Source organism: Bos grunniens, chromosome 15 (assembly GCF_055505025.1).
Source record: "Bos grunniens cultivar Pamir isolate PY7600 chromosome 15, Bosgru_T2T1.0, whole genome shotgun sequence".
Lineage (NCBI taxonomy): Eukaryota > Metazoa > Chordata > Mammalia > Artiodactyla > Bovidae > Bos > Bos grunniens.
In genome coordinates, this window is record NC_141179.1 from 37,570,500 (window position 1) to 37,583,344 (window position 12,845).

At 35.9% G+C, this 12,845-nt stretch overlaps 1 long non-coding RNA gene across 4 annotated transcripts in view; it reads right to left on the reverse strand.

Annotated features, from left to right (window-relative positions):
• LOC147357678 (uncharacterized) overlaps positions 1-12,845 on the reverse strand; it is a 310,603-nt gene that overhangs the window by 97,387 nt on the left and 200,371 nt on the right. The window contains exon 7 of one of the 4 annotated variants that reach the window (XR_015141511.1): positions 9,880-12,130. The exons of the other annotated variants lie outside the window; for them this stretch is intronic. This is a non-coding gene — a long non-coding RNA (uncharacterized LOC147357678). Of the gene's footprint in view, positions 1-9,879; positions 12,131-12,845 lie in introns of those variants that run through there. 4 annotated transcript variants of the gene reach the window in all.

Sequence of the window (12,845 nt, forward strand, 5' to 3'; positions counted from 1 at the left end):
TAGGCCTAAGAGCTAAAACTGCTAACACTGAGGATTATTTTGGAAGTGTTGAAGAAAAGACAAGGTGAAGCCCAAAGGAAATCTCTGTAGATTCAGGAGACCTTTCCTGTGAGCCCCATCTCACCTAGGGACACATTTCTTGGTCCCTAGAGCTCAAATTCCTTCTCCCAGTCACACATCAGGATGTCTCATATCATTAGATGATAATTGAGTATATTATCCCAAACTATGCTGCTGGAAAGAAACATTCAATGAAAATAAGCAGAAAGATATTTCCAAATATGGTTTTAACCTCAACTTTTTGCTGGGAGATGCTGTTCTCTCTTTTGTTCTACTTCCCAGGTCAGGTTTTATTACTGTATTTTTAAATAACTAGTGGAAGAAAACTGAACAAAGCAGGGAAAAGTTCTAATTGTGGAGTTTGGGCCTCCAGAACTGTGAGAAATAGGTTTCTGTTGTTTATAAGCTACTTAGTCAATAGTATTTTGTTATAGCAGTCCAACTAGACTAAGACATCATTTATAAAAGGATTCCAGAAAGTGAAACAAAGCAGATGGATGATCAAAGAAACAATCGATGACTTCCTCACACTAAGGCGGAGAAGGCGATGGCACCCCACTCCAGTACTCTTGTCTGGAAAATCCCATGGATGGAGGCGGCTTGTTGGCTGCAGTCCATGGGGTCGCGAAGAGTCAGACACGACTGAGCGACTTCACTTTCTCTTTTCACTTTCATGCATTGGAGAAGGAAAATGGCAACCCACTCCAGTGTTCTTGCCTGGAGAATCCCAGGGATGGGGAAGCCTAGTGGGCTGCCGTCTATGGGGTCACACAGAGTCAGACACGACTGAGGCGACTTAGCAGCAGCAGCAGCAGCAGTCACATAAGGTCAAATTTAGACCTGTAGAACCGAATCCGTGATTGAACACCCTGGTAGAAATGATAAAAGGAGATATGCTCTAAAGTATATTTTGGCAACATGTTTGAATTTCCAGCAGTAGAAAACAAAAATTAAAAAGCTCAAGATTTCTGATGTTTTAAAAAATGGCCGATTGAACACTTGCCTTTAGTTTTATTTCCTCTTGAAATCTCACTAAAATGAGAGTCAAATAATGTTTAAAAACAAAGTTTAAAATGACATAGAAAGATAATGATAAAAATAATAGCAATGAAATTTGGGAAGCTAAGGAAGTAGATGGATGAGTGTTACTGACACCGCAGACAGGAAAGCTGGATCCTAACTGCCAGCAAGAGAATATACCATAGGACACTATAAAATCTCAAGAATCAGTAGCTACTTATGCGATTTGGGTAGATGGTGTTAAGAAGAGACTAAAATAAGGACTGGCTAAATTCTATTAAGAATTCAAATAGCATATACTCATACTATTTAAAGTTATAGAGTACATTTCTTAAAACCAGTTTAAAAAGTTTAAAGTTGTGCCTCTGTTTAGCAGAAATGGGAGAAGGTTGGGGCTATATTATTTTGTCTTATTTGGGTTACAAGTCTTTATTTATATGACAAGCCTTGTGGAAGACACCAGAGAACAGTGCCTGTCTTCATGGCTACTAGAATTTACAGGTGAGGATGGGATAGAGGAGTTGCTATGTAATGTTCATGTGCCTCGCTATCATGGAGAAATAAAAATTCAATATACTTTAAGAAAAATACAGATAATCATTATTAGAATAATAGGATGGATAGTTATCTAATCAATGGAAAATTTTTTCTATTGATATATAGAAATAGAAATGAAGTTATCTAAATACTATTTATAGGTAATGTTCTAAAACTAGATTGATCTAGAAAGGTTCTCAGGAATAGAGATATACTAATGGATGTGAGAGTTGGACTGTGAAGAAAGCTGAGTGCCAAAGAATTGATGCTTTGGAACTGTGGTGTTGGAGAAGACTCTTGAGAGTCCCTTGGACTGCAAGGAGATCCAACCAGTCCATTCTGAAGGAGATCAGCCCTGGGATTTCTTTGGAGAGAATGATGCTGAAGCTGAAACTCCAGTACTTTGGCCACCTCATGTGAAGAGTTGACTTTTTGGAAAAGACTCTGATGCTGGGAGGGATTGGGGGCAGGAGGAGAAGGGGACGACAGAGGATGAGATGGCTGGATGGCATCACTGACTCTATGGATGTGAGTCTGAGTGAACTCCTGGAGTTGGTGATGGACAGGGAGGCCTGGCGTGCTGCGATTCACGGGGTCGCAAAGAGTTGGACACGACTGAGCGACTGAACTGAACTGAAGGAAACACACACACAAATAGTTCTATTAGAACTCAAATTAAAATTCATGTAACATAAAGATAAAAGAAAGTAGAATGTTACTTAATATTGATTAGACTATACAACCTAGAATTAAGTATTATTACCATTTTAAGCTACTAAATACCTTAGTACTGAAATATTTTAAAAGCTGTTAGAATTATGAAGAGAAGTTAATAAAATTGTAGTGTGACTCAAAAAATCTCATTTTTTTAATAGTGTAAGTACTTAGCAAGTGAACAAAGTAAAAATTAAGTTGAAAAAGTTGCTTAAACTAAATGGAGAAATATATATACTACAAACAGAAGACTCATTATTTTCCAAAATTCATCACATTTTCACAAAAATAGTTTTCTCCTAATCTACTAGTAAAGCCTCAACAAATTGTTCACGTTTGAAACTATACATTCTGTTTTCTAACAATACAATGCAATAAAACTAGACATTAACAAATCTCACCAGAAACCATGAAAGGAAGAAGTGGGTGGAATATTTTAGAGTGTTGAAAGGAAGATCATCAATCTTGAATTTTATAGCCAGAAAAATGTATTTCTCAAAACAGAAAAATGAAGACTTTCTTAGACCAACCAAAACTGAGGGAATTCAGTATCAGAAGATCTGCCCTGAAAGAAATGTTAAAAGTTCTTCAAAGAGAAGAAAAATAATATAGATCATAAATTTGGATCTACATAAAGAAAGGAAGAATGCCAGAGAAAGAATAAATGAAGATTAAATTATTTTATTTTTCTTATTCTAATTAATCTAAAAGGTAATAATTTGTTTACAGTAATAATGTAATATTTTGGATGATAACAGAATAAGTACAATCTAGAAATGTAAGACAACAATGTCCTAGGAGACAGGAGGGAGGAATTGGGAATACTCCATTGAGTACTTACACTACATATGAAGTGTTATGGGAAATCATTAAAAAAAAAACTAAAGAAATATAATTGATATACTAAGAGAGAAGACACAACTAAATTGTACAAAGTGCTCAATTAAAATAAGTGGAGACATAAAAAGACAAGGGAAAGGAAACAAAGTACAATGAATAGACACAATTATAAACAGTGGACATTAATCCAACTGTATCAATAATCACTTCAAATATTAATAGTCTAAACACATGAATTCAAAGACAGAGAGTGCTAGAGTACATAAAAAAACAGGACCCAACCTGTGTGAAACTCACTTTCACACAGTTGTGTCCAGTCTTGTCCAACTCTTTGTAACCCCATGGACTATAGCCCACCAGGCTCTTTTGTCCATGGAATTCTCCAGACAAGAATACTGGAGTGGGTTGCCATTTCCTTCTCCAGAGGGTTTAAAGTAATAAAAGATATATATATATACTGTGTTAAAAACTGACCAAAACAAATCTAGAGTAGTTCTATAAATTAGAGGCAAAGCCAATTTCAGAGCAAGAAAAATTATCAGAGAAAAGGAGGAGCGTTACATAATAATACAGTGACCAGTTCTTCCACAAGATACCACAGCCTTTAATATGTATGGACTGTAGCCTGGCCTTCACTATCTCCCAGATGGTCGCCTGGCAGGCTACAGTTCATGGGGTGGCCAAAGAGTTGGACACAACTTAGTCACTAAACAGCAACAATAGTAGAGAGGTAGCTTGCAAATTCCCAAATATTTATATATTAAACAAGATACTTCTGAATAACATATGGATCAAAGAAGAAGTCTCAAGAGAAGACTTAAAATATCTTCAACTATAATTGACCCTTGAACAGCAGTTATACATCTGTACATATGGCCCTCCATCTCTACAGTTCCTCTGCATCTATGGATTTAACCAATCATAGACTTGTAGTAAAAGTAGTATTGTAGTACTGTAGTATTTATTATTGAAAAATATCCGTATGTAAGTGGACACAGACAATTCAAACATGTTTAGTTCAAGAGTCCATAGTAAATGAGAAGGAAAAAACAACAAAATTTGTGTAATATAGTAGGAGTAGTGCTTGAGATGCAATTTATAGACTTAAATCTGTATTAGAAAATAAGGAAGGCCTAAAATTAAAATTCTAAGCTTCCGCTATAGGAAACAAGAGAAAAAGAAAAAGCTCAAACAAGTAAAAGAAAGGAAACAATATGAACTAGACTAGAGAGCAATGAAATTTAAAACAACCTAATAATAGAGAAATCAACAAACCAAAAGATCAATAAAATTGAAAGGTTTCTAGATATAATGACCAATAAAAAAGAGAAGACACAATTACTAACATCAGAATGAAAGATAAATTATCACTATTGACACCATGGACATTTAAAGGGTAATAAAGAATACTATTAATATGAACAACCCTATGCACAAATTTGACAACTTATATGAAATAGACTAATTCCTTGGAAACCACGAACTACCAAAACTCATACAAGGAGAAATCAATCATCTTAATAAGCCCACATCTAATAAAGAAATTGAATGAATAAATAGTAAACTTCTAAAAGTAAACACATCAAACTTAGATTGTTTCACTGATGAATTTCTAACAACCATTTAAGGGCAAAAAGATACCAATTTTCCATAATCTCCCTGAGAAAGTAGAAGAAATACTTTCTTACATCATGAACCAGGAGCATCTTGCTGTACCAGAAAATATGTAAATGCTATTAATAAAGCAAAACCAAAACCACACAATGATGTGGAAGCATCAAAGGGACACAGAGGACAACTGAAAGAGCTCCCAATGGCCAAAGCTGGAATAAGTGTGTTGTTATTGTTGTTTATAGTCACTAAATTGTATCCAACTCTTTGTGACTCCATGGACTGCAGCACACCAGGCTTCTCTGTCCTTCAATACTTCCCAGAACTTGCTCAAACTCATGTCCACTGAGTCGGTGATGCCATCCAACCACCTCATTCTTTGTCACTCCCTTCTCCTCTTGCCTTCGATCTTTCCCTGCCTCAGGGTCTTTTCCAATGAGTTACCTCTTCACATCAGGTGGCCAAAGTATTGGAGCTTCTACTTCAGCATCAGTTCTTTCAGTGAATATTCGGGGTTGAAGTCCTTTAGGATTGACTGGTTTGATCTCCTACAGTCCAAAGGACTCTCAGGAGTCTTCTCCAGTGTAATTGAAAAGCATCAATTATTCAGCGTTCGGCCTTCTTTATGATTCAAGTCTCACATCCCTACATGACTACTGGAAAAATCATAGCTTTGACTATACAGACCTTTGTCAGCAAAGTGATGTCTCTGCTTTTTAATACGCTGTCTAGGTTTGTCATAGTTTTCTTTCCAAGGAGCAAGTGTCTTTTAATTTCATGGCTGCAGTCACCATCTGCAGTGATTTTGGAGCCCAAGAAAATAAAATGTGTCACTGTTTCTACTTTTTTTCCCTTCTACTTGCCATGAAGTGATGGAACTGGATGCCATGATCTTTGCTTTTTGAATGTTGAGTTTTAAGCCAGCTTTTTCATTATCCTCTCTCACCCTTATCAAGAAGTTGTTCAGTTCCTCTTCACTTTCTTCCTTTAAGGTGGTATCTTCTGAATATCTGAGGTTATTGATATTTCTCTTGGCAACCTTGATTCCAGCTTGTGATTCATTCAGCCCAGCATTTTGCATGATGTACTCTGCATATAAGTTAAATAAGCAGGGTGACAATATACAGCCTTGATGTACTCCTTTCCCAATTTGGAACAAGTCAGTTGTTCCATTTCCAGTTCTTACTGTTGCTTTTTGACCTGCTTACAGGTTTCGCAGGAGGTAGGTAAGGTTGTCTGGTATTCCCGTCTCTTTAAGAATTTCCAACAGTTTGTTGTGATCCACATAGTCAAAAGCTTTAGTGTACTCAATGAAGCAGAAGTAGATGCTTTTCTGAAATTCCCTTGCTTTCTCTATGATCCAGGGAATGTTGGTACTTTGATCTCTGTTTCCTCTGGCCTTTCTAAACCCAGCTTGTACATCTGGAAGTTCTCAGTTCATGTACTACTGAAGTCTAGCTTGAAGGATTCTGAGTATTACCTTGCTAGCATGTGCCATGAGCACAATTGTACAGTAGTTTGAACATTCCATGGCATTTCATATTGTTCATGGGGTTCTCGAGGCAAGAGTACTGGAGTGGTTTACCATTCCCTCCTCTAGTGGACCATATTTTGTCAGAAATCTCCACTATGACCCGTCTGTCTTGGGTGGCCCTGCAAGGCATGATTCATAGCTACATTGAGCTACTCAAGTGCCTTCACCACAAGGCTATGATCCAAGAAGTGGGGAATAATTAGAGCAACAAAATAAATTCAATTATAGTCCAAAGTATAAAATGAACACGCATGTATTCTTACTGATATAAGAAATGATTGCATAAACACATAAATAAATGGAGAATAGACAGATCTCTCTTGCAGATGAATTTCAAATAATGTATCTCAAGGAGATGGACCATAACTCCTCATTCCTCAGGGACTTCCTCCAATGAGGACAGCATGGGATGGGAAACAGAGTACCTTTCCAGTAGAGGAGTCTGACAAATACTGCCTCAGCCAGTTGATTACAGTTAACAATGGTGCGAAGTCATGTTGATAGTATATGTATCCTTGATATGATGTGATGAAAATTGTACTTTATCTCTGGGATCTTCCTCCCCCAAACCCATAAACCCCATCTACTCATAAGAGAAAACATCTGATTAATCCCAGTAGAGGGATATTCTACAAAATACATGACTACAATGTACTCCTTAAAACTGTCAAGGTCAGTAAAACCAAGAAAAGTCTTAAGATTCTGTCACAGCCAGGAGGAGCCTAAAACAACAAAATCACTAAATGTAATGTATTCTGCATGGAATTCTGGAATAGAAAAAGGATATTAGGAAACAACTAAAGAAATCTGAATGAAGTACAGACTTTAGTTAATAATCATGTATCCATACTGGTTCATTAGTAGTAATAAATGTATCATATATATGTAAGGTGTTAATAAAAGGGGTGGGTGTTGGATAAATGGTAACTCTCTATACTTGCTCAACAATTTTTCTGTAAGCCTAAAACCGTTCTTAAAAATAGTTTATCAAGATAGAGTAGATAAATAACTGCAGTACAAATTGAGACTCTTGGAGCCATTAATTTCCAATGTGGAGTCTATTAAACTTTAAAAACCTCAGTATTTTTGATTTCTAAAATTATATATTCACACTGAAAATAGACTATTGGAAATATAATACTTTTCTCAAGAATACTGAAAGATATAGAACATTTCTCAATTCCTTTTATGAAGCTAGTGACAAAATTTAGTGACAAAAATTTGAGAAAATAGTACCTACACCACAAATACATAACCACACAATCTTACAGAACAACTATATTCATGAATACAGATTTTAAAATCCTATAAAACATACACAAAATGAATGCACTAGTATTTAAAAATAATAAGCCAATGGCACCCCACTCCGGTACTCTTGCCTGGAAAATCCCATGGACGGAGGAGCCTGGTAGGCTGCAGTCCATGGGGTCGCTAAGAGTCGGACCCGACTGTGCGACTTCACTTTCACTTTTCACTTTCATGCATTGGAGAAGGAAATGGCAACCCACTCCAGTGTTCTTGCCTGGAGAATCCCAGGGACGGGGGAGCCTGGTGGGCTGCCATCTCTGGGGTCACACAGAGTCGGACACGACTGAAGTCACTTAGCAGCAGCATGGCTATTCAATATATATTTGATAGGTTAATGAATGATAGGTAAATTCTAGCTGAGGATTAAAGGATATTTAGAATAACAAAGTCAATGTGCTCCTTCGCTCAGTTGTGTCCAACTCTTTGTGACCCTATGGACTATAGCCTGGCAGGCTCCTCTGTCCACAGAATTTTCCAGGCAAGAATACTGGAATAGGTTGCCATTTCCTACTCCAGGAGATCTTCCCAACCCAGAGACCAAACCTGCGTCTCTTGCACTGGCAGGTGGATTCTTTATCACTAGTGTTACCTGGGATGCCCCATGTCAGTCAATGTTGACTCGTGTTAATGTCAGTGATATGAAGCCATATAATCATATCAGTAGTCATTTGAAAAGGAATATTCAACAGCCATTTCTGCTTTTAAGTGTTTTGCCATAGTAGGAAAAGTTAATTTCATTTACATGCAAAGAAAAATACTATCTGAAATCAAGAGGTGGCATATAGGCATCGTGACTCAGTTGAAGGACACGGGGTTATTCCTATCAAAGATGTGATATCTGTATGTACTACGACCTCTGACTGATACTATGTACTATGACCTCTGAATCATACTAAGTATCATTCTGCAACTGAATTATTCAATCAGAAAATATAGGAAAGTACAAAGTCCTATTGACACCCTCTTTATACAAAAAATTTTTTAATATGAAACAAAAATACAACCATTTTCACTTTAGGAATGGGTTAGCGACTGGGCACTACTGGAAAGGTAAATTTCACACCTTGTTCGCCTCAAAAAGAAACGTTAATAGTTTGGAACAGTCTTCTCATTCTCTGACAATTCAAATAAATGGTCTATATTTCACATTATTTGCTAATATCATATTTTCTGTGTCTAGTATAATATTCAGCAGACAAATATATTGAGTTGGTTAATAATGTAGAAAATGACCTCTTCTGTTTCAAGGTATCTGAGGAGTTCATCTAATTGGCTTGGCTGGATATTAAATATCAAGGGATATAGAGGGTGGGGATGAGGATGAGGAAATGATATGGGTTACAGTAGGATTTCAACTTTCAGATTGGATGGAACATAAATTTCTCAAAATTGTCTTAATGTATTTACTATTATAAAACTTAAAAAAAAAAAAAGCTTTGAAAATAAGGAGGAGAAGTTTGGAGACTGAGGGAGAGAGAGACAGTGAGAAATGTGGCTATTGCACAAGGGAAAACCTTGGAAAAAGTGTAGGAAATTTAAAGATATTTAGGAATGTTTTACACACTTTGTTTTCCCATGAAACTTCGGTGACATAAATATTAATCATCAGTGATTCTGGAGTTGAATTTGTCTTTAGTCCTGTTTTCTGATATGAAGACATGCAGAGATTGCTGTCAATGGAGAGCAAGTAGTATATGAGTGCAAGATTTGGGAACTAAACAAAATAAAATACAAACATAGTAAATGTTTATTTAGAGCCTACTATTTGTGTGTGTGGCAGGGGATGTCAAATCTCTTACAACAAACGTGTTAAGTAGCTGCTTTTGTTTTCCGCATGTTACAGATTTGGAAAGCACATCTAGATGAAATAGTTAGCCTCAGTAACAATGCCTAATAAATAACAGAGCTGAGATTTGAACCTAGACAGTCTGGCTTCAGAGTTTACAATTTAGGCCACTTCGATATCAATCTCTTGTTCTCCCTCTTTCTCATTGTTAAAATTTAAAAATAATTTAAGAAGAAATACAGCAGGAAGTAAATCCCCAGTAGTTAAAATGAAAGTTAGGGAAAATTTAATGGTCAGCTGAGTCTGTTAAAGGCAATACTTAGTTTAAAAAGAAAGTGATGATTCTATCATTTATTAGGAGCTTGATTTTTTCCCCAAAATTCCAAAAGAGTTTCCATGTTAAGACATACATGTCAAAATAATTATTTAACCAACGTAAGTACCATAAATATTATGAAAGAAGAGGCAACATTAATTATATTTATTCAGAATTGTCTACCTAGAAAAAATGGGAATCATTTGATAAACAGAATAAAAGCATTTCATAGTTTCCAGTTACCAAATTAACATAAAAATCAACAGCTTCTTTACACTGTAGAATTAGCTATTTAGAAATATATTTAAAAATCAGATTAACAATAGCAACAAAAAATGTTAACTAACTAGGGCTAATCTTAATAAGAAATATGACAGATACACCATAGAAATATTACAAGTTAACTTACAGACATAAAAGATGTTAATACATCAGGAGACATTCCATGTTTTTAGATGAGAAGCTTCAATATTTTAAAGATGTCACTTCTCCCCAAATTAATTTATAAATTTAATGCAATCCCAATTAAAATTTGATGAGATTTTTGTTTGGAACTTGACCAAATGATTCTAAAGTTCATTTAGAAGAATAATTGTGTTAGAATGGTCATGAAAAGACCAAGAAAAATGAGTAATGAGATTGACTTGCCCTATTAGAAATTAAATTATCACTGTGATATGGTACCAAAGTAGTCAGATCCATAAAACTAAAAAGAAAATTCAGAAGTTAAGTATGTATAATAATTTGGCCTATATTAATGATGTCAGGTTGAAAATATTAGGGAAAGAATCAACTATTTATTAAATGGATTATTCAATAAAATATGATCAGGGGCAAGTATATACCATTTTTTAAAAAGGTTTGAATTTATACCTTAATTCATACAAAAATAAATTTCAATGTTTCAAAGTTTTTATTGGAAAAGAGAAAGCATTAGAACACTAGGATATATAAATAAGTATTTATGTAATCTTACGGTGGTAAAACACTTAAAATGTTTTAAGTGCAGACTCAATGGCTGAAAGGAAAAGATTAATAGTGTTTTTGACTACATAAAATGCCACAACTTTTGAATCTCTAACATAAACCCTGATCTAATTGTTCACCTAAATACCATGAACAACATTAAAAGACAAACTCTGAAAATTATTTGCAAGAGATATTACAAAGAAAGGTTTAGCTTCCTTAATCTTTCCAGGGCTCATGCAAATCTTCAAGAAAAAGAGGATATTCCAAAAGCAAGAGGCCCAAGGTCAGGCAATTCATAGAATAGATACCCACATTTTTAGCACTGAAAAATGCTGACCCTGACTGGCTATTAAGGAAACACAAATTGAAACATGAGAGATGCCGTTTCTTGCCTATAATTAATAAATTCAAAATGATGAAAAATATTGGTATTATTTAATGTTGGCTAGGGCATATGTAAATAGGCATTTTCATATGCTTTGGTATAAATTCAGATTGATAAAACAAGAACTTTCTAGAGAATGGTTGGACAACATATTATCAAAATTGAAAATATGAATTTCCATTTATACAGCAAGGCAATTTCTAGAATGTAACCTTAGGGAAAAATAATAGGACAACTGTCTGAAGATACAGGTCCAAAGAGATTCATTTCAGCATTAGTACAATAGGAAAAATTAGAAAACCATATTATCATTCAAAGTATAGTAGTCGTTAAGTATATTATGATATAATCACATTGCAGAATACCATGTAGTAGTTTTAAAAGATGATGAGAGATCTATATTCACTATATACTATCATGCTTCCAAAACTGGAAGTGAGAAAACTGCATTAAAAGCATTTTGTACAGTATATCATTCCCTTGTATATGTATTTGCATATATGGTGATAAATGCTAATTATTTCTGAGGATATCTTTCTCATCCTTTATGCCTGTGTATGTGTAAGAAAACCCAGCTCTTTCACTAAAACTCTTGAAGACCATGCTACAAGTAGCCTTAGGCAAGTTATCTCCTGTGTTCCTCAGTCTACTCATCAGTAAAATAGCTTTGCCTTGTAGGGTTGTTCTGGGGATCAAATGAATTACATGTAAATCACTTAGAATGGTGCCTGATACATAGCAACCATAGTCAACAATTCACCACCATCATGACTACAATAATCATTATCATTTTTATGATGACTACCCTTCATGAAATTACAAGAGAAAAGAGGGGAAGCAGCATTCTTGACATCAAGACAAAATGCTGAGCATCTTAGGCATCTTCCCATCCATGCCATATTGATAGTGCACTCTTCAGAATACAGAAGAACCCTGTAGATGCTGGGAGACGGATAAAGAGCCAGGGCCATACCCAGTGAAAGTGGATTTAATTGTGAGTCTTGCTTAAGATGGGCTTCCCTCATGGCTCAGTGGTAAAGAGTCCACCTGCAATGCAGAAGATGCAGATTTGATTCCTGGGTTAGGAAGATCTCCTGGAGGAGGAAATGGCAACCCACTCCAGTATTCTTGCCTGGAGAAGCCCATGGATCGAGTAGCCTGGCAGGCTACAGTCCACGGGGTCACAAAGAGTTGGATGTGAATAAAGTGACTGAGTACTGACGCTTGCATTATACACCACCAGGAACTCTTGGAATAACCATCTGAGATGCAGGGTTGCTGGAGCCACAGGTTGGGGCAAGATCCAGTGCAATTTCTATGACATTGTATTCTTGCCATGCCTCCATTCCAGCCTAGAGGCTGTATATGATTTTAACATTGACATACAGACAGATGACATAAGAGTCTGAAATACCTGTTTATTCAGGTAAATTAACGGCAAGTAAATATCATGTATGCATAAGTTTTCTATTTAGGGAATTATACTGTCTTTAATATATGCTTGCGTGCATGCATGCTAAGTCACTTCAGTCATGTCTAACTTTTTGTGACCCTATGGACCATAGCCTGCCAGGCTCCTCTGTCCTTGGGATTCTCCAGGCAAGAATACTGGAGTCGGGTGCCATTTCCTCTGCCAGTGGATCTCCTGACCCAGGGATCAAACCCATATCTCTTATGTCTCCTGTATTGGCAGGCAGGTTCTTTACCATTGGCGCCACATGAGAAGCTCTCTATTTAGGGAATTACACTGTTTTAAATACAT